The sequence below is a fragment of the Delphinus delphis genome, chromosome 4, assembly GCF_949987515.2.
Source record: "Delphinus delphis chromosome 4, mDelDel1.2, whole genome shotgun sequence".
Taxonomy (NCBI): domain Eukaryota; kingdom Metazoa; phylum Chordata; class Mammalia; order Artiodactyla; family Delphinidae; genus Delphinus; species Delphinus delphis.
Window position 1 is genome coordinate 128,376,746 of NC_082686.1, and position 26,104 is coordinate 128,402,849.

At 38.9% G+C, this 26,104-nt stretch overlaps 1 long non-coding RNA gene across 2 annotated transcripts in view; it reads right to left on the reverse strand.

Annotated features, from left to right (window-relative positions):
- LOC132424311 (uncharacterized) overlaps positions 1-26,104 on the reverse strand; it is a 233,791-nt gene that overhangs the window by 15,895 nt on the left and 191,792 nt on the right. The window lies entirely within an intron of this gene.

The window sequence follows — 26,104 nt, forward strand, 5'->3', positions numbered from 1 at the left end:
CAGCTTTGGCAGAGTTTTGTGGCTATGTACATGTGTGTGTGTGTGTGTAAGTTTGTTTAGTGCATACACAGAAATTATACAGATAATTATCTTTCTGACTTAAGAAGAATTTACCATAACGCTTTGGGCGCCCTGTGATTTTCAAAATCACTTTGGGATTATAGTCAGAGAAACTTCTCTATCCACAAGTAAATATACTGTGTTTAAATTCTCTTTTTTACTTTAATGAACTGGGAAGTTTATATTTTCTTTTCAGGAGGTTTAGACTTTTGCTGCCAGATATGGTCAGAGTTTCTATTTCCAAATGTAAAAAACATGTCCTAAATTCAAAATAGATCTGTTATGGTTTAAAAGTCTGATGGATGGGCCATTAAAGACACAACATATGTCACTAGAAATCCATGTAAATATTAATACTGTGCTTACTTGATTTAACCCTGCAAGGTTATATTGCTTTGGGGTAGACCCTAGGGCCTAACATCCCCAGCCAGCATGGTTTCTGGGACCGATGATCCAAACAACAGCTGTGGATGGAGTCAGGCCCCTGGGCTGAGCAGCTGACAGCACTGAAGCCCCATAGAAATGGACATGGGTAAGGAGTAGGGGTGATGGGAGGCATGTGGGAGCAGTCAGTACTGCACAGAGGGGGAAAAATGCACTGCCTTTCCTGTTTACCAGATAAAGGGAGATCGTCTGTGTGAAGGTGGAAACTCCCTGATGATAGATTAAAACAGAAGGAGGCCTTGGAGATGATCCAATCCAGTCACCTCAGTTTGCTCCTGGGAGTCAAATTTTCACATTCAAAGGTGGAAGTAGCAAAAAAAACTGAGGGTTCTAACTCCTATTAACACATTCCTCCCACATCCCAGGGCTCTTCAAACTGTGGATCTTGACCCATTGGTGGGTCAGAAAATGAGTATAGTGGGTTATGATAGGCACTCATTCACATAATGGAACATTATAGATCACAGTCCGTAATCAGTGAGCAAGTCTTTGTGATTTTAACTTCAGACACACACACACACACACACACACACACACACACACACTCACACAACACATATATTTACATATATTTACGTGTATTTGTGCCCTGGGTCACAGTGGACATTTGATTTCTTATTGAGGACCTGGTCAAAAAAGTTAAAAAATGACACTACTCAGCAAAAGGTAGCGTGGAGTTATGGAATAGGACATGAGAGATTTTTTTTAAAAACTATTTTTAAATCAACACAAAGAATCTTAGTTGTTGAGAAGCTTCAATATGGCGGAAGAGTTAGACGCAGATCACCTTCCTCCCCACAAATGCATCAGAAATACATCTACATGTGGAAAAACTCCTACAGGACACCTGCTGAACGCCGGCAGAAGACCTCAGACCTCCCCAAAGGCAAGAAACTCCCCACGTACCTGGGTAGGGCAAAAGAAAAAAGAATAAACAGAGACAAAAGAATAGGGACGGGACCTGCACCAGTGGGAGGGAGCTGTGAAGGAGGAAATGTTTCCACACACTAGGAAGACCCTTCGCGGGCGGAGACAGCGGGTGGCGGAGGGGGGAAGCTTCGGAGCCATGGAGGAGAGCACAGCAAAAGGGGTGCGGAGGGCAAAGCGGGGGGATTCCCGCACAGAGGATCGGTGCCGACAGGCACTCACCAGCCCGAGAGGCTTGTCTGCTCACCCGCCGGGGCGGGCGGGGCTTCGAGCTGAGGCTCAGGCTTCGGAGCGCCGGGAGAGGACTGGGGTTGGCGGCGTGAACACAGCCGGCAAGGGGTTAGTGCACCACGGCTAGCCGGGAGGGAGTCCGGAGAAAAGTCTGGACCTGCCGAAGAGGCAAGAGACTTTTTCTTCCCTCTTTGTGTCCTGGTGCACGAGGAGAGGGGATTAAGAGCGCTGCTTAAAGGAGCTCCAGAGACGGGCTCGAGCCACGGATATCAGCGCGGGACCCAGAGATGGGCAGTAGACGTTAAGGCTGCTGCTGCCGCCACCAAGAAGCACGTGTGCGAGAACAGGTCACTATCCACACCTCCCCTCCGGGAGCTTCTGCAGCCCGCCACTGCCAGGGTCCCGTGATTCGGGGAAAACTTCCCCGGGAGAACGCACACTGCGCCTCAGGCTGGTACAACGTCACGCAGGCCTCTGCCGCCGCAGGCCCGCCCCGCACTCCGTGCCCCTCCCTCCCCCCGGCGTCAGTGAGCCAGAGCCCCCGAATCAGCGGCTCCTTTAACCCCGTCCTGTCTGAGCGAAGAACAGACGCCTCCGGGGACCTACACGCAGAGGCGGGGCCAAATCCAAAGCTGAGCCCCAGGAGCTGTGAGAACAAACAAGAGAAAGGGAAATCTCTCCCAGCAGCCTCATGAGCAGTGGATTAAAGCTCCACAATCAACTTGATGTACCCTGCATCTGTGGAATACATGAATAGACAACGAATCATCCCAAATTGAGGAGGTGGACTTTGGGAGCAATGATATATATTTTTTTCCCTTTTTCTCTTTTTCTGAGTGTGTATGTGTATGCTTCTGTGTGAGATTTTGTCTGTACAGCTTTGCTTTTACCATTTGTCCTACGGTGCTATCTGTCCACTTTTTTTTATTACTTAAAAAAATTATTTTTCTTAATAAATATATTTTATTTTTTTATTTTAATAACTTTATTTTATTTTATCTTCTTTCTTTCTTCCTCCCTTTCTTTCTTTCTTTCTTTCTTTCTTTCTTTCTTTCTTTCTTTCTTTTTCTTTCTTTCTTTCTTTCTTTCCTAACTTTTATTCTGAGCCGTGTGGTGGACAGGCTCTTGGTGCTCCACCCTGGCGACAGGGCTGTTCCACTGAGGTGGGAGAGCCAAGTTCAGGACACTGGTCCACAAGAGACCTCCCAGCTCCACATAATATCAAACGGCGAAAATCCCCCAGAGATTTCCATCTCAACACCAACACCTAGCTCCACTCAACGAACAACAAGCTCCAGTGCTGGACACCCTATGCCAAACAGCTAGCAAGACAGGAACACAACCCCACCCATTAGCAGAGAGGCTACCTAAAATCATAATAAGGCCACAGACACCCCAAAACACACCACCAGACGTGGACCTGCCCACCAGAAAGACAAGATCCAGCCTCATCCACCAGAACACAGGCACTAGTCCCCTCCACCAGGAAGCCTACACAACCCACTGAACCAACCTTAGCCACTGGGGACAGACACCAAAAACAATGGGAACTGCGAACCTGCATCCCGCAGAGAGGAGACCCCAAACACAGTAAGATAAGCAAAATGAGAAGACAGAGAAACACACAGCAGATGAAGGAGCAAGGCAAAAACCCACCAGACCTAAAAAATGAAGAGGAAATAGTCTACCTGAAAAAGAATTCAGAATAATGATAGTAAAGATGATCCAAAATCTTGGAAATAGAATGGAGAAACTACAAGAAACGTTTAACAAGGACCTAGAAGAATTAAAGAGCAAACGAACAGTGATGAACAACACAATAAATGAAATTAAAAATTCTCTAGAAGGTATCAATAGCAGAATAAATGAGGCAAAAGAACGGATAAATGACCTGGAAGATAAAATAGTGGAAATAACAACTGCAGAGCAGAATAAAGAAAAAAGAATGAAAAGAATTAAGGACAGTCTCAGAGACCTCTGGGACAACATTAAATGCACCAACATTCAAATTATAGGGTTCCCAGAAAAAGAAGAGAAAAAGAAAGGGACTGAGTAAATATGTGAAAAGATTACAGTTGAAAACTTCCCTAATATGGGAAAGGAAATAGTTAATCAAGTCCAGGAATCACAGAGAGTCCCATACAGGATAAATCCATGGAGAAACACGCCAAGACACATATTAATCAAACTATCAAAAATTAAATACAAAGAACAAATATTAAAAGGAGCAAGGGAAAAACAACAAATAACATACAAGGGAATCCCAATAAGGTTAACAGCTGATCTTTCAGCAGAAACTCTGCAAGCCCGAAGGGAGTGGCAGGACATAATTAAAGTGATGAAAGGGAAAAACCAACAACCAAGATGACTCTACCCAGCAAGGATCTCATTCAGATTCGACGGAGAAATTAAAACCTTTACAGACAAGCAAAAGCTAAGAGAATTCAGCACCACCAAACCAGCTTTACAACAAATGCTAAAGGAACTTCTCTAGGTAGGAAACACAAGAGAAGGAAAAGACCTACAATAATAAACCCAAAACAATTAAGAAAATGGTAATAGAAACATACATATCGATAATTACCTTAAATGTAAATGGATTAAATGCTCCAAACAAAAGACATAGAGTGGCTGAATGGATACAAAAACAAGACCTGTATATACGCTGTCTACGAGAGACCCACGTCAGACCTAGGGACACATACAGACTAAAAGTGAGGAGATGGAAAAAGATATTCCATGCAAATGGAAACCAAAAGAAAGCTAGAGTAGCAATTCTCATATCAGACAAAATAGTCTTTAAAGCAAAGGCTATTACAAGAGACAAAGAAGGACACTACATAATGATCAAGGGATCAATCCAAGAAGAAGATGTAACAATTGTAAATATTTATGCAACCAACATAGGAGCACCTCAATACATAAGGCAAATACTAACAGCCATAAAAGGGGAAATCCACAGTAACACAATCATAGTAGGGGACTTTAAAACCTCACTTTCACCAATGGACAGATCATCCAAAATGAAAATAAATATGGAAATACAAACTTTAAATGATACATTAAACAAGATGGACTTAATTGATATTTATAGGACATTCCATCCAAAAACAACAGAATACACATTCTTCTCAAGTGCTCATGGAACATTCTCCAGGATAGATCATATCTTGGGTCAGAAATCAAGCCTTGGTAAATTTAAGAAAATTGAAATTGTATCAAGTATCTTTTCCGACCACAACGCTATGAGACCAGATATCAATTACAGGAAAAGATCTGTAAGGAATACAAACACATGGAGGCTAAACAACACACTACTTAATAGCCAAGAGATCACTGAAGAAATCAAAGAGGAAATCAAAAAATACCTAGAAACAAATGACAATGACAACACAACGACCCAAAATCTATGGGATGCAGCAAAAGCAATTCTAAGAGGGAAGTTTATAGCAATAAAATCTTACCTTAAGAAACAAGAAGCATCTCAAATAAACAACCTAACCTTACACCTAAAGCAATTAGGGAAAGAAGAACAAAAAAACCCCAAAGTTAGCAGAAGGAAAGAAATCATAAAAATCAGATCAGAAAATGAAAAAGAAATGAAGGAAACGATAGCAAAGATCAGTCAAACTAAAAGCTGGTTCTTTGAGAAGATAAACAAAATGGATAAACCATTAGCCAGACTTATCAAGAAAAAAATGCAGAAAACTCAAATCAATAGAATTAGCAATGAAAAAGGAGAAGTAACAACTGACACTGCAGAAATACAAAGGATCATGAGAGATTAGTACAAGCAACTATATGCCAATAAAATGGACAACCTGGAAGAAATGGACAAATTATTAGAAATGCACAACCTTCTGAGACTGAGCCTGGAAGAAATAGAGAATATGAACAGACCAGTCACAAGCACTGAAATTGAAACTGTGATTAAAAATCTTCCAACAAACAAAATCCCAGGACCAGATGGCTTCACAGGAAAATTCTATCAAACATTTAGAAAAGAGCTAACACCTACCCTTCTCAAACTCTTCCAAAATGTAGCAGAGGGAGGAACACTCCCAAACTCATTCTATGAGGCCACCATCACCTTGATACCAAAACCAGACAAGGATGTCACAAAGAAAGAAAACTACAGGCCAATATCACTGATGAACATAGATGAAAAAATCCTCAACAAAATACTAGCAAACAGAATCCAACAGCACATGAAAAGGATCATACACTATGATCAAGTGGGGTTTATCCCAAGAATGCAAGGATTCTTTAATATACGTAAATCAATCAGTGTCATGCACCATATTAACAAATTGAAGGAGAAAATATGATCATCGCAATAGATTCAGAGAAAGCTTTTGAAAAATTTCAACACCCGTTTATGATAAAAACCCTCCAGAAAGTAGGCATAGAGGGAACTTTCCTCAACATAATAAAGGCCATATATGACAAACCCACAGCCAACATCATTCTCAATGGTGAAAAACTGAAAACATTTCCACTAAGATCAGGAACAATACAAGGTTGCCCACTCTCACCACTATTATTCAACATAGTTTTGGAAATTTTAGCCACAGCAATCAGAGAAGAAAAAGAAATAAAAGGAATCCAAATCGGAAAAGAAGAAGTAAAGCTGTCACTGTTTGCAGATGACATGATACTATATATAGAGAATCCTAAAGATGCAACCAGAAAACTACTAGAGCTAATCAATGAATTTGGTAAAGTAGCAGGATACAAAATTAATGCACAGAAATCTCTGGCATTCCTATACACTAATGATGAAAAATCTGAAAGTGAAATCAAGAAAACACTCCCACTTACCACTGCAACAAAAAGAATAAAATATCTAGGAATAAACCTACCTAAGGAAACAAAAGACCTGTATGCAGAAAATTATAAGACACTGATGAAAGAAATTAAAGATGATACAAATAGATGCAGAGATATACCATGTTCTTGGATTGGAAGAATCAACATTGTGAAAATGACTCTACTACCCAAAGCAATCTACAGATTCAGTGCAAACCCTATCAAACTACCACTGGCATTTTTCACACAGCTAGAACAAAAAATTTCACAATTTGTATGGAAACACAAAAGACCCCAAATAGCCAAAGTAATCTTGTGAAAGAAAAACGGAGCTGGAGGAATCAGATTCCCTGACTTCAGACAATACTACAAAGCTACAGTAATCAAGACAGTATGGTACTGGCACAGAAACAGAAATATAGATCAATGGAACAGGATAGAAAGCCCAGAGATAAACCCACACACATGTGGTCACCTTATCTTTGATAAAGGAGGCAGGAATGTACAGTGGAGAAAGGACAGCCTCTTCAGTAAGTGGTGCTGGGAAAACTGGACAGATAGATGTAAAAGTATGAGATTAGATCCCTCCCTAACACCATACACAAAAATAAGCTCAAAATGGATTAAAGACCTAAATGTAAGGCCAGAAACTATCAAACTCTTAGAGGAAAACATAGGCAGAACACTCTATGACATAAACCACAGCAAGATCCTTTTTGACCCACCTCCTAGAGAAATGCAAATAAACACAAAAATAAACAAATGGGACCTAATGAAACTTAAAAGCTTTTGCACAGCAAAGGAAACCATAAAAAGACGAAAAGACAACCCTCAGAACGGGAGAAAATATTTGCAAATGAAGCAAGTTACAAAGGATTAATCTCCAAAATTTATATGCAGCTCATGCAGCTCAATATCAAAAAAACAAACAACCCAATCCAAAAATGGGCAGAAGACCTAAATAGACATTTCTCCGTAGAAGATATACAGATTGCCAACATGAAAGGATGCTCAACATCACTAATCATTAGAGAAGTGCAAATCAAAACTACAATGAGATATCATCTCACACTGGTCAGAATGGTCATCATAAAAAATCTACAAACAATAAATGCTGGAGAGGGTGTGGAGAAAAGGGAACCCTCTTGTACTGTTGATGGGAATGTAAATTGATACAGCCACTGTAGCTAACAGTATGGAGGTTCCTTAAAAAACTAAAAATAGAAGTACCATACGTCCCAGCAATCCCACTACTGGGCATGTACCCTGAGAAAACCATAATTCAAAAACCGTTATGTACCAAAATGTTCTTTGCAGCTCTATTTACAATAGCCAGGACATGGAAGCAACCTAAGTTTCCATCAACAGATGAATGAATAAAGAAGATGTGGCACATATATACAATGGAATATTACTCAGCCATGAAAAGAAACGAACCTGAGTGATTTATAGTGAGGTGCATGGACACAGAGACTTTCATAGAGAGTGAAGTAAGTCAGAAAGAGAAAAACAAATAGCGTATGCTAACACATATATATGGAATCTAAAAGAAAAAAAAACTCATGAAGAACCTAGGGGCAAGACGGGAATATGATGCAGACCTGCTAGAGAATGGACTTGAGGATACGGGGAAGGGGAAGGGGACGCTGGGAGAAAGTAAGAGAGTGGCATGGATATAGATACACTACCAAACATAAAATAGATGTTAGTGGGAAGCAGCTGCATATCACAGGAAGATCAGCTCGGTGCTTTGTGACCACCTAGAGGGGTAGGATAGGGAGGGTGGGAGGGAGGGAGATGAAGAGGGACGAGATATGGGGACATATGTATATGTTTAACTGATTCACTTTGTTATAAAGCAGAAAGTAACATACCATTGTAAAGCAATTATACTCCAATAAACATGTTAAAGAATAAAAAAAAGAATCTTAGTTGTTAATTTTGTTACATGTGTTCTCGTTTTTTTAAATGTTATTTTCTTCTGAAGATTTCACTTGGAATTCCCAAAGAAATGAGTAAAGCAGCATTTACCCTACATCTAAGGATGGTTAATTTTAGTTTAAGATGGTACAATTGAAACTCATATTTATGTAAACTTCGACAGCTTAACTCTTCATTCTATTCCCTCTGGTTTGAAAGTTAACATCAAAATAGCAAACGTCCACTACGTGTAAGAGCATTGGCTTTGCAGTCAAAGCGCCTTAGGTTTGAAGCTACCTATCGCTGCCGTTTACTACTTCTGTATCCTGGGCAAGTTACTTAAATCCTCTTGGTTGTGTTTTTCTCAACTATGAAATAGGCATAAACATTTGCAGCTCCAAGGATGTTAGGAGAATTAAGTGAAAAAAAATATGCAAAGCCCCTACCATATAATGCACACTTAATAAATGGTAGGTATACCATTCTTGAGGCTGCTAAGGTTTCACCACTCCACATGCCATTTTCTTATTGTTATTATTATTTCTCTTTGTATTAATACAAATATTATTTCTACCAATAGGGATATTAAAATTTCTGTTTTCTTTCATGCCATGGAGGCTTTGTGTTTCTCCTGGAAACTTACATTGTGGGATTGAGAGTGAGTCTCTTAGAAATTCATGCTATGGGATTGAGTGCATTTAAAATTGCTCTTTTCAGAGAAAGACAAATATCACTTCTATGTGGAATCCAAAAGAATGATACAAATGAACTTTTTTTAGAAAACAGAAATAGACTCATAGACAGAGAAAACAAATTTATGGCTACCAAAGGGGAAAGAGGGGTAAGGGATAAATTAGGAGTTTGGGATTAACAGATATGCATTACTGTATATAAAATAGGTAACCAACAAGGACCTCCTGTATAGCACAGGGAGCTGTATTCAATGTCTTGTAATAACCTATAATGGAAAAGAATCTGAGAAATATATATTTTTTAATTGCTCTTTTGGACATTCTACTGAATATCTGAGGTCAAATAATAAGCAAGTATTCAATTTTTTGATGCCTTTGTACCATGATATTCACTGTGTGGGACAAAGATATATAAGGCCAAGTATGTACAGCTAAAAATATATCCTCAAGAATGGTCTGCTGACCTCCTTAACTGGGCCTCACCTTCAGATTCATGGTCTATTTTCAGTCACCACAGTCCAGAGCCTGGTCTTCAGTTTTGCAGATCTAGAAACTTGATCTCAACAGTTCACCTAGAGGTCACCAACTCTGGGGCACTGACTAACACCAAGTAAACTGACAAGAAAATCATTTACTAACTAGAATGTCACCTTAGGAGTATACAACAGCTATATCTCGTCACAATAACAGACATCTGCCTTTTTGTTTAATCTAATTATGTATCAGAAAGTTGCCTGCAGAGCTTAAAATAAGAACAAAGAGAGGCACTATTTTTAATAAGATAGAGAAGCTAAGAGAATTGCTTATCCCTAGAGATATTGGTCACGACAATCAGCATTCACCCTGTACTTGAAGAAATTCCACCTGCTTGTGACAGCTTAGCAGCACATAAGTAGAAAATTTCACATCTGCTTATTTTCTTTTAAAATCAGTCACCACCATTATTACTTCTTTACTTGCAAATTTTGTTGTAGTAATGTCTCCCAATGGTGGTGTAGGAAGAGGGGTATGGTAAAGAACATTGCAGCGCTTGCTAAGTTGGAGATAATTAAAAGACATCTAGTTGGAAAGGTAGAATATGTCATTACAAAGACCATTCTAGTGTTGTAGCAAGAGATAGAGGTTGTCCATGTGCAAATGATAGCTGTAACCAAGTAAGTAGGTGTAAGCACTCAGGGAGAATGTGTCGGCACAGAAAAAAAAGGGCCAGCAGAGGCGGGTGGAGTTGAACCATAAGCAACACCAGCATTGGTGGGATGGACAGAGAAGAATACTGAGCAGGAAGAATTGGAGTCATAGAAGATCCCTGACAGCCTCCTGAAGAAATCAGTCTCAGAAGAGGATTTCAGGGAGGAGGTAAATCTGTGTCCCTTGTTACAGCAAGGGCCATAAAGAAGTCTGCTGGATTTAGAAATTAGAAAGCATTGGTGTTTAATTGAGAGCATTTTCAAACCATAAAAATAGCAATGATTACTGATCACCCAAGAAGTATTTTGGTGAGGATATTGAGGAAAAGAGCTTAGTAGTTTGAGGAGAAGACAGGGATTAGAGATAGAAAAAGGTATAAAGAAAGAGATTGCTTTATAATGCCAGAAGAAACAAGGTCTTGGGGAAACTAGAGTAGATGGATGACATCAACAGGACAAAGGAGAAGAAGTGGCTGTGGTTACTGGAGTTCAATGGCAGTAAAGGCTGTCACAGTAGAGGAGAGACATAATTGTGAGGCTAAGACACTTGGTGGGTCACTGAGTGACAGGAAGACTGTAGGAGTTGTGGAGGAAACTGATTCAAAAGTTGGTGCGCAAGAAGAGCACTAAGTAGGGGAGAGGTAGCAAGAATTAGTTGGCATTACTCTCAAAAGAGAGAGTTACATAGTGGTGGAGGAATAATGTTAAGATGCAGTGGGGATCTGGGAGAATGCCTATCCCTTTTCTGGCGGGTTAGGGTAGTGAGATAAAAGAAATGGCTTCTACTGGGAAAAAAAGCGAGCAAAATATTTTACTGGAAAGTTGTCAGCAGCTTTTGGTAAAAGAAGGTTGAGGGTACAGAAGTTTCCTTTGGAAAGAATTGTGTCTCCAGAATACATAGCAAACAAAAAAAACAAAAAGAAAGAAAAAGGGTAGGAAGCGTGGTCAAGAGAGGGTAGAAATGGGAAGAAAGGGAAATGAACTGGATGGAGAAGAAAAATTCGGTGACAAGCAAACTTGTACCCAGGAGGTCATGTGAGATCATGAGGATAAAAGAGCCAAGCTGTAGAAAGATCCCAGGGTGGAAATAACTGATATCTCAATAGGAACTTTGGCAGTAAGTTTCCCCATAGCCTAGGCAGATTGTCTTTAGATAGATGGAATCAGGGAAGAAGGAAATAGATTGGCTTTAGACAGTGATGGAGAGCTTGTGTGGTGGTTTTAAAACATGGCTATAAATCCCTTGCCATTTCTTTCCATTAAAAATTGGGGTCTACAGGGATTCCCCTGGTGGCACAGTGGTTAAGAATCCACCTGCCAATGCAGGGGACACGGGTTTGATCCCTCGTCCGGGAAGATCCCACGTGCCACGGAGCAACTAAGCCCGTGCGCCACAACTACTGAAGCCCACATGCTCTAGGGCCTGCGTGTGCAACTACTGAGCCCGCGTGCTGCAATGACTGAAGCCCACGCGCCTAGAAGCACACGCACTGCAACGAAGAGTAGCCCCCACTCGCTGTAACTAGAGAAAGCCCACGCAGAGCAATGAAGACCCAATGCAGCCAAAAAAAAAAAAAAAAGAATTGGGGTCTATGTTCCCTCCCCTTGAATCTGAGAGGGTCTGTAATTATTTTGACCAACAAAATATGGCGAAGTGATGCACTGTGACTTTTAAGACTAGGTCACAAAAAAATTACATAGCTTCTGCCTTGTTGGTTGGAACATTCTTTCTTGGAGCTCCGAGTTACAGTATAAGAAGCTGACTGCCTTGGGGACACATGCTGGAGAGACCATATGGACAGGTTACTTGGCAAGGCCCTGAAAAGAGAGGCAGAGGTGTGTGTTTGTGAGAGAGATAGAGAGAGAGAGAAAGAGAGAGAAAATGAGAACCCAAGATCCTCTAGCACGCAGATCATACCAGCCCAGGCACCAGACACGTGCATGAAGAAGCCTCAGCTAAACGCTCAGCCATTCTAATCCCTCCAACTGGTTGGCTCTTCTTAGCTGAGGCCTCCGACATCACAGAGCAAAGCTAATCCATCCTTACTGAGGTGTGTGTGACAACCTGACCCACAGAATCTATTAGGAAAATAAAATTGTGGTTATTTATGAGTTCGGGGGTAGTTTCTTACACAGCAATAGGTAACCTGAAAAGCCTAAGTTAGACTACAATTGGAGTGTGACTGCCAACGCAGTGTTATCTCTCATGGTGATTGCTTTTTCTGTCTTTACATAGGTGTGGCCAAGGTAGTGATAGAGGTTCGCGGTGGGATTGATTTAGGGATATATAGTGTATCCTCAACCAGGGATGATGTTCAGTTATATGCATCAAGAGAACTGGATGACTGGCCAGATGCCCATTCAGATTGGATGAAGTTAGTGCCTAATTGTGGCTAAATATTTCTATGATTACAACCCATGCCTCCAAAACAGTGCCAGGCATTTACAGGGCACTTAAATGGGCACCAAAAAACATCTCACATGGAGAAGAGTTAAGAGGTAAAATGTATCAAGAAGCTATGAGTATAAAAGGATTTCACAGGGCTTCCCTGGTGGTGCAGTGGTTGGGAGTCCGCCTGCCGATGCAGGGGACACGGGTTCGTGCCCCGGTCCGGGAGGATCCCACAGGCTGCGAAGCGGCTGCGCCCGTGGGCCATGGCCGCTGGGCCTGCGCGTCCCGAGCCTGGGCTCCGCGGCGGGAGAGGCCACAACAGTGAGAGGCCCGCGTACCAGAAAAACAAACAAACAAACAAACAAACAAACAAAAAAAAGGATTTCACAGAGAAGAGAATTTCAGTTAACTCGAGTAGACTGAGAAAGCATATTCATGAAGGCAATTGTTAAGTTGGCTTTAAAAGTAGAACAGAATTTAATATTCAGGAGGGGAAAGTACGCCAGGCTTGTTATTCATTTGGGTGTAATGGAAAAATGAGCAAAGGCAGCAGATTGGAAACAGGATGAACTTTGGTAGAAGAAAGGGAGAAAACAGATTCACTCTGGCTCAGTGGATCCGAGAAATTAAGGTTAAGTAGGCAGAATAAAACCACCCTGTGATGGAACAGGCAAAGAGGTTTGTATTCATTACAGAAGGCAACAGAAAGTCATGATAAGTTTTAAATCAAGAGAATGACATCATAGGGAATTCAGCAAAGGGGAGCAGAGACATTGTTGCTCTAAGCAAGACATTCAAACAATGGTGGTATGGTAAATTAAGGAGGCAGAAGCATAAAAGATTTTGTAGGAAGAAATAAGGGTATATGAGTAAAGTGGAGAAGAGAAAAAGAAAAGTCAAAAATGCCTGAGGTTCCATCTGGAGCATTAGGAATAATGGTAGTGATTCTGATGGAACTAGGATGTTGGAAAGGGAAGCAGGAGAGTACCAAAAAAAAAAAAAAGCATGAAAATAGAGTGTAAGATGCGAAGGCCCCTGTGCAAGATATAGCACTCCATTTATTTTTCTATACTTCAACTTAATTTTTATGAGCCTCTCTTCTGCTAATCTGGCAGAAATTTAACTTCACTTTGTTCCGTTCCTCTGCCCTTCTCTTTGAAGCTGTGACTTAAATCCATAAGGAAATTTAGTTGTTGAAAGGGGGGCATCTGGTCCACACCATCATCTCTCAACACTGGCACTCACGAAGCAGCCTGTGTCCGCAGTGCACTGCTTAGTTACCCCCCTGTTGCCATTCGCATGAGCCCTTCATTTATGGCTCTCTGAGCAGATACTGTGCCCTTCTTGGAATAGCATCTTACTGCTGGGGCCTCAGGTTTCATGGGGCATCCTGTGAGTTCTCCTAGGCCATCGCCTTAGATATACCACATAGCTATTTCTATTCAGGGGTTTTTCTGCCTCCCAGGAAAATGTAAAAAGAATTCATCTTGGTGATACAAATGAACTCATTTACAAAACAGAAATAGACTCACAGACATAGAAAACAAACTTATGGTTACCAAAGGGGAAGGGGGACAGAGAGGAATAAATTAGGAATTTGGGATTAAAGTATACACACTACTATATATAAAACATAAAGCCAGGGCTTCCCCGGTGGCGCGGTGGTTGGGAGTCCGCCTGCCGATGCAGGGCACACGGGTTCGTGCCCCGGTCCGGGAAGATCCCACATGCCGCGGAGCGGCTGGGACCGTGAGCCATGGCCGCTGAGCCTGCGCATCTGGAGCCTGTGCTCCGCAACGGGAGAGGCCACAGCAGTGAGAGGCCCGCGTACCAAAAAAAAAAAAAAATATATATATATATATATATATAGCCAACAAGGACCTACTGTAAAGCACAGTAATAACCCATAATGGAAGAGAATGTAAAACAAGAATATATATATATATATATATATATATATATATATATATTCAGTTATACATATATATGTATAACTGAATCACTTTGCTGTCCACCTGAAACGAAAACAAATTGTAAATCAACCACATTTCAATATAAAAAATATATATATATTTTTCCTCCTTTTCAGTTTTCTAAATTGTTTGATGATTGAAGCAATATTATAATACTATTTGATTTGGTTCTAAACATATGTAGAGAAAATATTTAAGATAATTATAAATGAGGTAGGGTAAAGAGACATAAAGGAGAGTTAAGGTTTCTACCCTTAAGCTGAACTGGTAAAATAATGTCAACAGTAAATAGGAAAAGTTATGTTCATATAAAGTAATAGCTAGAGCTACAAATAAAAAGTAGTTATACAAAGCAGTGCACTCAAAAACAATGTAGATAAAACAAAAATGGAATTCTAAAAACACATTCAAGTAACCCATGGAAAGGCAGAAAAAAGAAAACAGAAACAAAAAAAACCATGGAGAATAAACAGAAAACCAATGATTTAAATACTAACATATCAATAAATGTAAATGGGTCTAAATATACCAAGTAAAATGCACAGATTGGCAGACTGGATTTAAAAACATGACCCAACTTTATTCTTTCCATAAGAAACTCACTTCAAATATAACAATATAGCAGATTGAAAGTAAAAGAATGTAGATATGTCATATAAACGCTAATTAAAGAAACATAGCAGTAGCTATAGTAATTGCAGCTAAATTACACTTTAGAGCAAAGAAAATTATCAGAGATAGCAAGGGGTGTTTTGTAATGATAAAAGGGTCAGTCCACCAAGAAGACATAGCAATCTTAAACGTGTGTGTGTGTGTGTGTGTGTGTATATTGCAAAATGTGTGAGGCAAAAACTGATAGAACTGAAAGGAGAAATAGACAAATCAAAAAATATGGTTGGAGACTTCAACATTCCTCTTTCAACAACTGATAAAATACTAGACCAAATATCAGCAAGGATATAGAACTTAACAACACTATCAACAAGAGGATCCAATTGACATTTATAGAACACTCCACCCAACAAAAGCAGAACATACACTCTTTGCAAGCACGCACATCCTGAGCTATAGAACAAATCTCAAAAAATTTAAAGGAATTGACATTATATAAAATGTGTTCTCTGACCACAGTGGACACAAACTAGAAATAAATTAGAGAAAGATAACAAATCCAAGCACTTAGAAACTAAAAAATACACTTATAAATAACCCATAAATAACCTATGGGTCATGAAGAAGTCTCAAGGGAAATAAAGAAAAATAGATTGAACTGAATTAAAATGAAAATGTAAAATATCAAAATTTGCAGAACACAAGAGCATATTTTCTTTAAAATTATAGCTAACATCATATTCAGTGGCGAAAGACTACTGAAAGACTACTTGCCCTCCCTAAGATGGGGAACAAGGCAAAACTGGCACTAAACCAGTAGTAAGAGGGGAATTTATAGCATTAAATTTATAGTATTAATTAGAAAAGGGGAAAACCCTCAAATCAATAATCTAAGCTCCCATCTCAAGAATCTAGAATAAGAAGAGCCAAAAAGAAAAGGAAAAACAAATTGACATTACATAAAATTCCTCCAAAAATACTAATTTATCCAACTCACCCAATTTGAGTAGTCCTGAGACTATGAATGAAAGTGAATTTGTAACTTAAACCCTGCCCCCCCCCCCCAAAAAAAAACCTCCAGGCTTGGTAGGTTTCATTGGAGAATTGAACCAATGTTTAAAAAAAATTTACACCAATTCTACCCAATTTCTTCCAGAAAACAAAAGAGGGAACACTTACCAATTTATTATATGAAACTAGTATTACCCTGATACCAAAACGAGACAAAGAGCACCAAAAAATAAAAAATAAACTATAGACTAATATCCCTGATGAATATAGTCACAAAAATTCTTAACAAGATATTAGTAAATAGAATACAAGAATATATAAAAAGATTTTCATGACCAAGTGGGACCTGTGATGCAAGGCTGGTTTAATATTTAAAAATCCATCTATATAATCATTAGATTAACAGACTAAAGATCACATGATCATATCATTGATGAAAAAGTATTTGATAAAATATAACATTTATTCATGGTAAAAATTCTCAGTGAAACAGGAAAAGAGAGGAATTTCCTCAACTTGATAAAGAGCATCCTTTAAAAACAAAACAAACAAGCAAACAAAAACCACAGCTAACATTATACTTAATGGTGAAAGACTGAATGATTTTCCCCCAGGATTGAGAACAAGGCAAACAGTTCTGCTTTTACCCCTCTTAGTCAACATAGGACTTGAAGTTCTAGTCAGTGTAATAAGGTGAGAAAAGCAAATAAAAGATATACAGATTGGAAAGGAAGTAACAAAACTGCCTCACTATTTGCAGATGATATGACTGTCCTGTAGAAAAACCCCAGAAATCTCCAAAATAAAAGTCCTGAATCTATTAAGTGAGTTCAGCAAGGTCACAGGACATAAAAAACACACAAATATCAATTGTATTTCTATATATTAACAATGAACACATGAATGTTGAAATTAAAAATACAATACCATTTATAATAGCTCAAAAATGAAATGAAATCTATCAAAACACGTACAGGACTTGAATACTTAAAACTATACAATGTTGGTGAAAGAAATCAATAAGCTAAATAAATGAAGAGACATAACATGTTAATGGATTAGAAGACTCAATATAATAAAGATATCAGTACTCCCCAAACTGATATATAGGTTTAACATAATTTTTATTGAGATTCCAGCAAGACTTTTTGTAGATATAGACAAGATTATCTGAAAAATTTATATAGAAAGGCAAAGGAACTAGAATAGCTAAGACATTTATGAGAAGGAAGAATAAGGTGGGAGAAATCAAAACTACCTGATTTCAAAACATATATAGTTATAATAATCTGTTTGCTACTGGCATAGGAATAAACACATAGATTAACACAATAGAATAGAGAACGATGACACAGATCCAGAGAAAAATATCCAGTTGCTTTCTGGCCAAGGTACCAAAACAATTAAATGGATAAAGATAATATTTTCAACAAATGGTGCTAAAACAGTTGGACATCCATGACCAAGATGAAAGAAAGAAAGAACGAAAGAAAGAAAGAAAGGGGGAGAGAGAAAAGAAAGAGGGAGGGATAAAGGAAGGAAAGAAGGAAGGAAGGAACAAAGGAACGAATGAAGGAAAGAATGAAAGGAGAAGCCATCACTGTAAACCTCATTCCTTATAGAAAAATTCACTCAAAATGGAGCAAGAGCTTAAATGTAAAACATATAACTATGAAACTTAGAAAAATCACAGGAGAAAATCTTAAAGATCTAGGACTAGGAAAAGAGCTCTAGATGACATCAAAAGCATGATCCATAAAGGAAAAATTGATAAATTAGATTTCACCAATCTTAAAATGTTTGCTCTGTAAAAGATCCTGTTAAGAAGATGACAGACGTGCTTGGGAGAAAATGTTTGCAAACCTCATATCTGACAAAGAACAAGGAATGGAATATATAAAGAACTCTCAAAACTTAATAGTAAAAACACAAATAATCCAAGCAGAAAGTGGGCAAAAATATAAGGATGTAGAAATGGCAAATAAGCACAAAATGTACATTCAACATCATTAGCCACTAGGGAAGTGCAGATTAAAACCAGAATGAGATAACAGTACATACCTATCAAAATGGCTAAAATAAAAAATAGTGACACCACCAAATACTAGTAAGGATATGGTGAAACTGGATCACTTATACATTGATAGTGGCAATGTAAAATGATACAACCACTCTGAAAAACAGTTTGGAAATTTCTTTAAAAAACTAAACAGGCAACTACCATATGACCCAGAAATTGTCCACTGGACATTTTTTCCAGAAAAATGAAAACCCACAGCCACAGCAAAACCTGTACAAAAATGTTAAACACATTTTATTCATAATAGACAAAAATTGAAAACAACCCAGGTATCTTTCAGTGGGTGATTAGTTAAACAAACTGTGGTACAAACTATGTCATGGAATACTACTCAGCAAGAAAAAGGGGAAAAAAACTATTTATACAGCCAATGTTCTGGATGAATCTCCATAGAAATAGACTGAGTAAAACAAACAAACAAAAAAATCCTCAAAAGGTCAGATGCTGTATTAGTCCATTTATCTAATTCCTGAGATGAGAAAATCAGGTGCGTAGTTGCCAGGGGTTAAAGAGGGAAGTTGGGAAATGAATATAACTATACAATGGTAACGTGAGGGATTCTTGGCGCGATAGAAATGTTACCCTTAGGGGAAACTGGGTAAAAGGTACGTGGGCTCTCTCTGTATTATTTCTTAATAACTGCATGTGAATCTACAGTTACCTTAAAATAAAAGTTAAATTAAATAAAAAGAGAGAGAATGAGAATCGTCAAACCCAGAAACAGCTCAAATATCCATCAACAGATGAATGACAAAACAAATTGTGACAGCCTATTTGGCAACAAAAGGGAGCAATCCACGAATACAACATTGATGAATCTCAAAAATGCTATGCTGAGAAAAAGAAGCCAGACGCAAGATTACGATCTAGAACAGACCAGTAATTTGCCTACGGCCAGAACTGTGCGGGTGTAAGGGAACCGCGGCAGCTGCGTAAGGGAATTCTGGGGCTAAAGATTGTGCCGTTTTATATCGTGATTGCCGTGATTGTTACAGGTAGCCTCCTTTGTCGGTACAAAGTTCACTTTAAAGAAAGAGAAAGAATGTGTGCAATTGAGAAATTAGAGATGATACTGTGGGGTTTATTTGTTTGTTTGTTTTGGTCAGAAGCTATAGCAATAGAGAAGCATACCCAGGAATCTCTTTTCAGAGCAGCAAGACTCAGAGTAGGAAAAAGATTTTAAAACAGTTACTCAAAGCTAGATAGATTTGTATGTGATGAGAACATCATGAGAAAAGCATAAGAAGGGAACCATCGCTAAGGAGATGTGTGCAAATGAGGAGATGGCAAGGAAGATGCTAGCAAATACATTTCAAGGGCTGGTGAAGACAGGCCTGTCTTCTTCTAACAGATTGGCCTATTAACCTTAGGGTGGAGGGTAGGCTAGGAGGCTGAGGGCTAAAAGAGTTGTCCGTGAGTGAGGAAGATGTGGGCAGGGCAGGTCATGCAGAATGCCTAGCGAAGTTGATTGTCACAACTGCAGGCAAATTATCTATGGGATGGCTAGGTTTTAACTCATGGTACCGGTGAGGACAGCCAGCCAGGGGTGGACTGGAATGGTGAAGTCAAGCATGCAACGGGAGTGATAGATGAAGAGGAAACCTAGCCAGGGAGGGACCTAGCCAGGAGTGTGGGTAAGGTCCGAACCAAGACATGACACAAGAGGAGAAACCAGCTCGTGAGACACCAACTGACTAGATCAGGAGAGAGTTAGGGAAGGTCGGGAAGAAGAGGGTGTTGTAACAAAATCCACGCTGCCATGCTGCCATATTCTGTCACAAAGCTCTGTGGGGACACTTGTGCCAAGACTGAAGCTGTCCCTTCCGAGAGTCTAACATTGACCTCTCCCCAATTTACCAGTCAGTTTTGCATCAGGCAGATAGTCTGTCCACTTTACTAGGCTGATTTGTGAGGCAACACCTGTCAGTTCATACCTGGGTTTCCAGACCCTGAAATGTCATTACAAGACAGGACTCTGCTCATCAAACACTTGGAAGATGCAAAGAAAGGCTAGACTTCACATGTCCTTCTCTTTCCCGACTTTCCCTGGTCTCCCTTGGCCAGGCTAAGAGGAAGAGGAGTTACAATTCAGAAACTCAGATATAGAGGAACCCAGACACCAGTACAAGACGGAAACTATGCTTTTTGAGTGAGGTGAGAATGAAGAAAATCACAGCATAAGGTCAGTGCAAGTCTTGTAGTATGAATGCTTAACAAATTGGAAGCTAATATTCTATGGCGTTTAATAGTGAGACTCAATGGGGTTCAGATTCTAGCACAGACAATTATTAAGCATGAGAAATTGGGCAAGATACTTAACCTTTCTGAGCCTCAGTTTTCTCATCCAAAAATAGAGTGAGTGATACCCATCTCATTGGGTTCTTGTGAGGTATGAATGAGATCATTTATTTGAAACTCTGTACAACTGCCTGGCACTTAGTAAGTGCTCAACGAATAGTAATGCTGGAGAGTGAGGCTGGGAACCTAGGAAGTGGAATTGGGCAGAGGCTGCCTGAGATGGTCAATGGAATCAGCTGTAGGGAGAGGGAAACTTGAGGGGCTTGGAGTCAAACTAAAAGGACTCAGGAGACCAGGATAGACTATCCAGGGAAGCAAAGAAGGGAAGGAGGAAATAACGGCATCTAAGAAACCCATAAAGAAGTAGTTACAAGCTGGGGTAAATAAGGAAAGAGAATGAGTTTCGAGGGAGACAAGAGATGGACTGAACAATAAGGAGAGGATTAGAGAGGAGAGGAAGTAAGCCAGAGGGCAGAGGGTCAAGAATGAAATATTAAGAAACATTGAGTTCTCAGGGATGGGTCAACAAAACCAGTGGCCCTGAAAGGTCAAGTAGCAGAGTGTATTGATTCTGAAGTGTGATGTTGTTGAGTATGTCTTTGTTTATACTGCTGTTGTTCAAATCTCAAATTCTAAAAGAACAGGCAGACCCTGGTTGCCAGGATATATTATTCCTGCTGCTTCAAAATCCAATTCTGGCAAGCGCAGCCATTCCCCATGGTATTCCTGTTAGCGTTCATACAGTACTCATTAGGACTTGAAATCTTTTCAGCCTTGTCAAATTCCATTATATGGCACAGCAAGTCTTAACTTGTAGATTGCCGTGTTCCTTTTCACATCTCCTCAGTTTTAAAATCAACTACTGAAAGTAGTATTAATCTTATATTGAAGTTTTTCTCCATAATAAGAAAATATTCACTTTATTAGGCGTTTAGCAATTTAAAAAGTAAACTCTCCTTGTGAATTTCAAAAAAAAAATTGAAATGACAACAGTGGATTTTTTAAGCTCATTTTAATGTAAATTTGTAAAGTATTTCAAGTAGTTCCTTGTCTTCTATATATTTAATTCACATCAGAAGTGTTCATGAATCTCTTTTGATCTGCCAAAAGAGCAAGTAAATAAAAATAATGATAATATTTAATACCACAAATATCTAGAAGTTTCAAAATTTCTTTAAAAAAAATTTGGAGTGAAACTAGAGTTGATCCTAATTATATGCAAGTGATAATACTATGAAACTGCCTAATTACACCACTTGAACAATTTCCCATAGTGCATTTAGCTCCATATTGCTACTATTATTTTTTCCAATATTACTTAAAATTAAGTCTGCCTTTGTCATGAAAAGTACCCTCAAGTAATTTTCTCTTTCAACTGTTTGTTTTAGGAATATTAGACAAGAATTCTTAAAATACTATATTGCTTGCTAACAGCAGCATATGTTCTTCAGTACAAAACTGAAGAAACTTCACAGTTTCCAAATCTATAATGAATAAAAGCTTAAATTAAACTTTTTTTGCAATTATATTTGATACCATTTAGAAAAATCGTTCAAATTCTTTGAACACTAATGTATCTCAGAGATCTCTTTGACCTTTTGGATAAAAAAACTGTATTTTTCTTAAAAATTAAGTTATACTTGACATCTATTTGCCTAAAGGTTTGTACATTTTTACTAATGATATCTAGGACTGTCTTTGATTTTTCACTACGACTCTTCCTTTAAAAATACTGCAAAAAGATGAGAAATTTAAACTACATTTTAAAGTATGAAAATTTTGGCTTTTAAAGCCCAAATAGGGAATATTTCAAATTCAACAAAATATATTGAGTGCACACTAGTTGAGACATGATGAGACCAGAGCTTCTGAGTGGGTGCCCTTGTGAATGACCAGAAAATATTAATAGGACGCATGAGCAAAAGGACTCATTGAAGATGAAGGGCATGAGGGAGACCTTATATGACTCCCAAATTTCTAGCTTGAGCAATGAATGGTGCAAATGGTGGAGCTATTCACCAAGCCTGAGAAAGGGGATGGGGAATTCATTGACTTTCTCTTTTGATTAATTGGGTCCAAAAGTGGAGCTCTAATAAATATAATTTTGTGTTTTCCAGCCTACTCATTTGTTTTTATTTAAAAGTATCTTGTTATAAATAGAGCAAGATTTAAATATTCTGAAGAAATACTGGTGAGAGGGCAGTTGAAATTGTCATATGATTGCTAAATATGATTGCTAGAGTCATCTGGTTCAGAATTGGGCCAAGTATCCAATTTTTTCAAGGAAAGAAACAATTTTTTCTGCATTCAATGGGTAGATTTTGAGTGCCTACTGTGTATCAGGCACCACTGAGAGCTGGGGATATAGTAGGGAAAAAAACAGGCACAATTCCTGCTCCCATTGTGTTTACAGTCTACTGCAAAAATAGAAATGATGAGTAGACACCAATGAAGATAAATTCATCTCAGAAAGTTACACATGCTATGAAGAAAATAAAAACAGTATAGAACACAGTAAGGAAAGAGTGACAAGAGTGGGGAAGAAGAAGGTGAGATTATGCCTCTCGGAAGGGCTGGCATTTGACCTGAGCCTTGAAAGATGTGGAGACAGCTCTGCAGAGAAACAGGAGAAGACCTTTTAGACAGCAGATTCCAGAATTCCTATAAAGAGGCAGCAATCTGATTGGAAGAAGTTTGAGGGGACTTTTTTGGAAGTGACATTTGAAGAGAAAACACACTGTTTTACTGTTTAGTTATAGTGCATACTTATTTGAGATGGAAGCAGCTGATACAAAAAACTCTCTTCACACCTCCCAAGTGGTACTTTGGGTTACCAGCAGTTCCAAGCAGAGAGAAGAGTGAAAGAACAGGCACAAAAACAGAAACTAGCTTGGCTCTCCTAGGGGCTGGAACAGGTAAAGAAACAGAGGAGTGAGTAGTAAGAGACGAGCTCAGGGAGCAGTGGGCTGGGAGGGCCACATGATGCCTGGCCTGGTAGACCCTGGTAAGAGGGTTAGAGGGTCTAAGCAGGGAAGTGATGGGGGTGTAATTTCTGTTTTCTTATATTAAATCCTCAAGTCATCATCTTGTGCAGTTACTGGTTTTAGCATATACTGATAGTAAAACAGTACGTTTAGAAAAAAGCAGCACAAAATATTTGTTGTTATACTTTCAATATTTTTATGTAAAATACTCGCCTTCTTCAGGCTGTATCTAAGAGATGCCGTATTACTGCTTATCACTAACACCTTCCAAATGTGTGTAAAGCGCTAGTCTTCAGGAGGAGAAATATAGCATTGTCTCAAAATGGCATTTGCTGACACTGAAAGGTATACCTAACTCATGTTCTGGAGATGTGTTCTATTTGTCGCCAATGAAATAACAATACACTTAAGATTTGTTGAACTCCTTGTTAAAGATAACCGGTATACCTAAAGCAAGTTGAAAAAACAGACAAACTCTGTGATTGGGGAAGCTCTGTATTTGCCTCAAGACATCGGTAATGCTCTTCCATTAACGGTACCAAATATCTGATGATGTCGAAGCATTTTCCTTGGGGCAGAGTACAGAACTTTAAAATTGTTCCTTGACTTTTTTACGAATATGGGGAAATCTCTCACCTGCTCTAGCAATTTCTGATCATATGTGCAAGTAGAGGGATGAATTGCCTAAGAACAACATGATGGTTTTCTTAAACGATATTGGGAAAATACAGGAGACAACTGTTTTTTTCTTTTAAGTTACAGAATCTGTAACAATGAAAATGGGATCATTAAAAGCAAGAGATTTTTTTTTCTCTCTTGAAAACCCAAACCCATGGACTTTTAGGGTGGAAAAATGTTTTTAAAGTATGGTTAATGCCAGGCACTTGAGTTAATTAATTGATGGATTGGACCATTGATTCATTGATTCATTCTACAAACAGTTACACACCTACTGTATTTTGGATGATATCCAGGAAAAACTCATTAAATGTAGCATCTGTATAATCAAGTTGTTCACAGCCTAGCTGATGAAGCAAAGCAGAAACATATAAAATGTTTACATGCAGGAGAATTCATATGAAACAGCAGTAGAAGAGATATCACAAGGTAGTACAGGTTTTGAATACCAGATAGCACTACAGATCATTTATGCAGTGGGAGCCTTTAGAAAGCTGAGTTCACTCAGCTGGGCTCCCTCCTGTCTGGACATTTTCTCCAAGTGTGTAGACAGATTTCTTCAACAGTATACACCTCACTGAGGTCAGATCGGGGTTAAAGTTTATATTTGAACAGCAGAAAATGTACAGGTCCCAAGTCAGTTTCACAATAACAGCTCTATATCCTTAAAAGGGAATGTTTTTTCACCCATAATCAAAAAGATCTTTCATATATTCCACGCTCTATTATTTTCTTTAGTGAACAGACACTTTAAATTGCATACTTGTAAAGCTTCTGAAAGAAGCCTTTCAGAAATCCATCATTAGTCTTCTCTCCTTCAAAGGACTAGCTCCTCCCTCAATGTGCTTTAATGCAGACTCAGGAGACAGCCATGGACAAGCACAGAGATTTATTTAAAAGAAATTTAAAATAAATATCTGACCACTATGCTCGAATAGAGATTTGAATTGCCTGAGGGTGACTTGATGTTTTCCTTATATGAAATTGAGAAAGCATCAGAGGAAAAAAAAAATTTTTTTTAAGTTGCAGAATTTTGAAGCTACACTACTTATTATAAAATTGTAACTCTGGCTCATTTTCCCTCTCCTTCCCTCCACTCCTTTCACCCTTTCCTTCCTAAAGCCATTAGGTGGAACAGAGTGAGGCAGGCATCCATGCCAGTCTGAGGGAGTTGCAGTGGTCCAGATCGGGGTGCCAGAGCCCCAGCGGATTGAGAGGGCGTCTGTGCAGAAGGGCAGCTGGGCGCGGTCTGTAAAAGCTTAAGGAGAGTGACGAGGGTGTCCATAGGAGTGGTTGTCCCTGCATGGCCCAATCAGGATCAATACAGATACCAAAATAAATAAAAATGGCGAAGAATAATATAGAAAACCATGAGTCCATGCAGATACAAATAAATAAATGAACAAGCTGAAAGTTCGATGAGGAATAAGATAGTAATAACCCAGTTTCAAAGCACCAGCCCACACAACACTTACTGATTACTAAAACGAAAACTAACTTTATAGTGGAGAAGCTTTGCAGACTCCACCTTAATTTAGTGAACTTCTTTGGTAATGGAACTAATCAAAATTGTGTGCCAACTGCAACAAGAAGAACACAGCATTCCTCCTGTGATATTCCTGCCGAAGATGTACAATCTGAATCTAAACACGAGGAAATATCAGACAAACCCAAACATTCTGCAAAACATGAGAACGTTCTACAAAATAGCTGGCCTTTAAATTTCAAGTGTCAAGATCGTGATGGTGAAAGAAAGATAGGTGATTGTTCCAGGAAAAGGAGAGTAAAAGGACCTGACAACGGAAT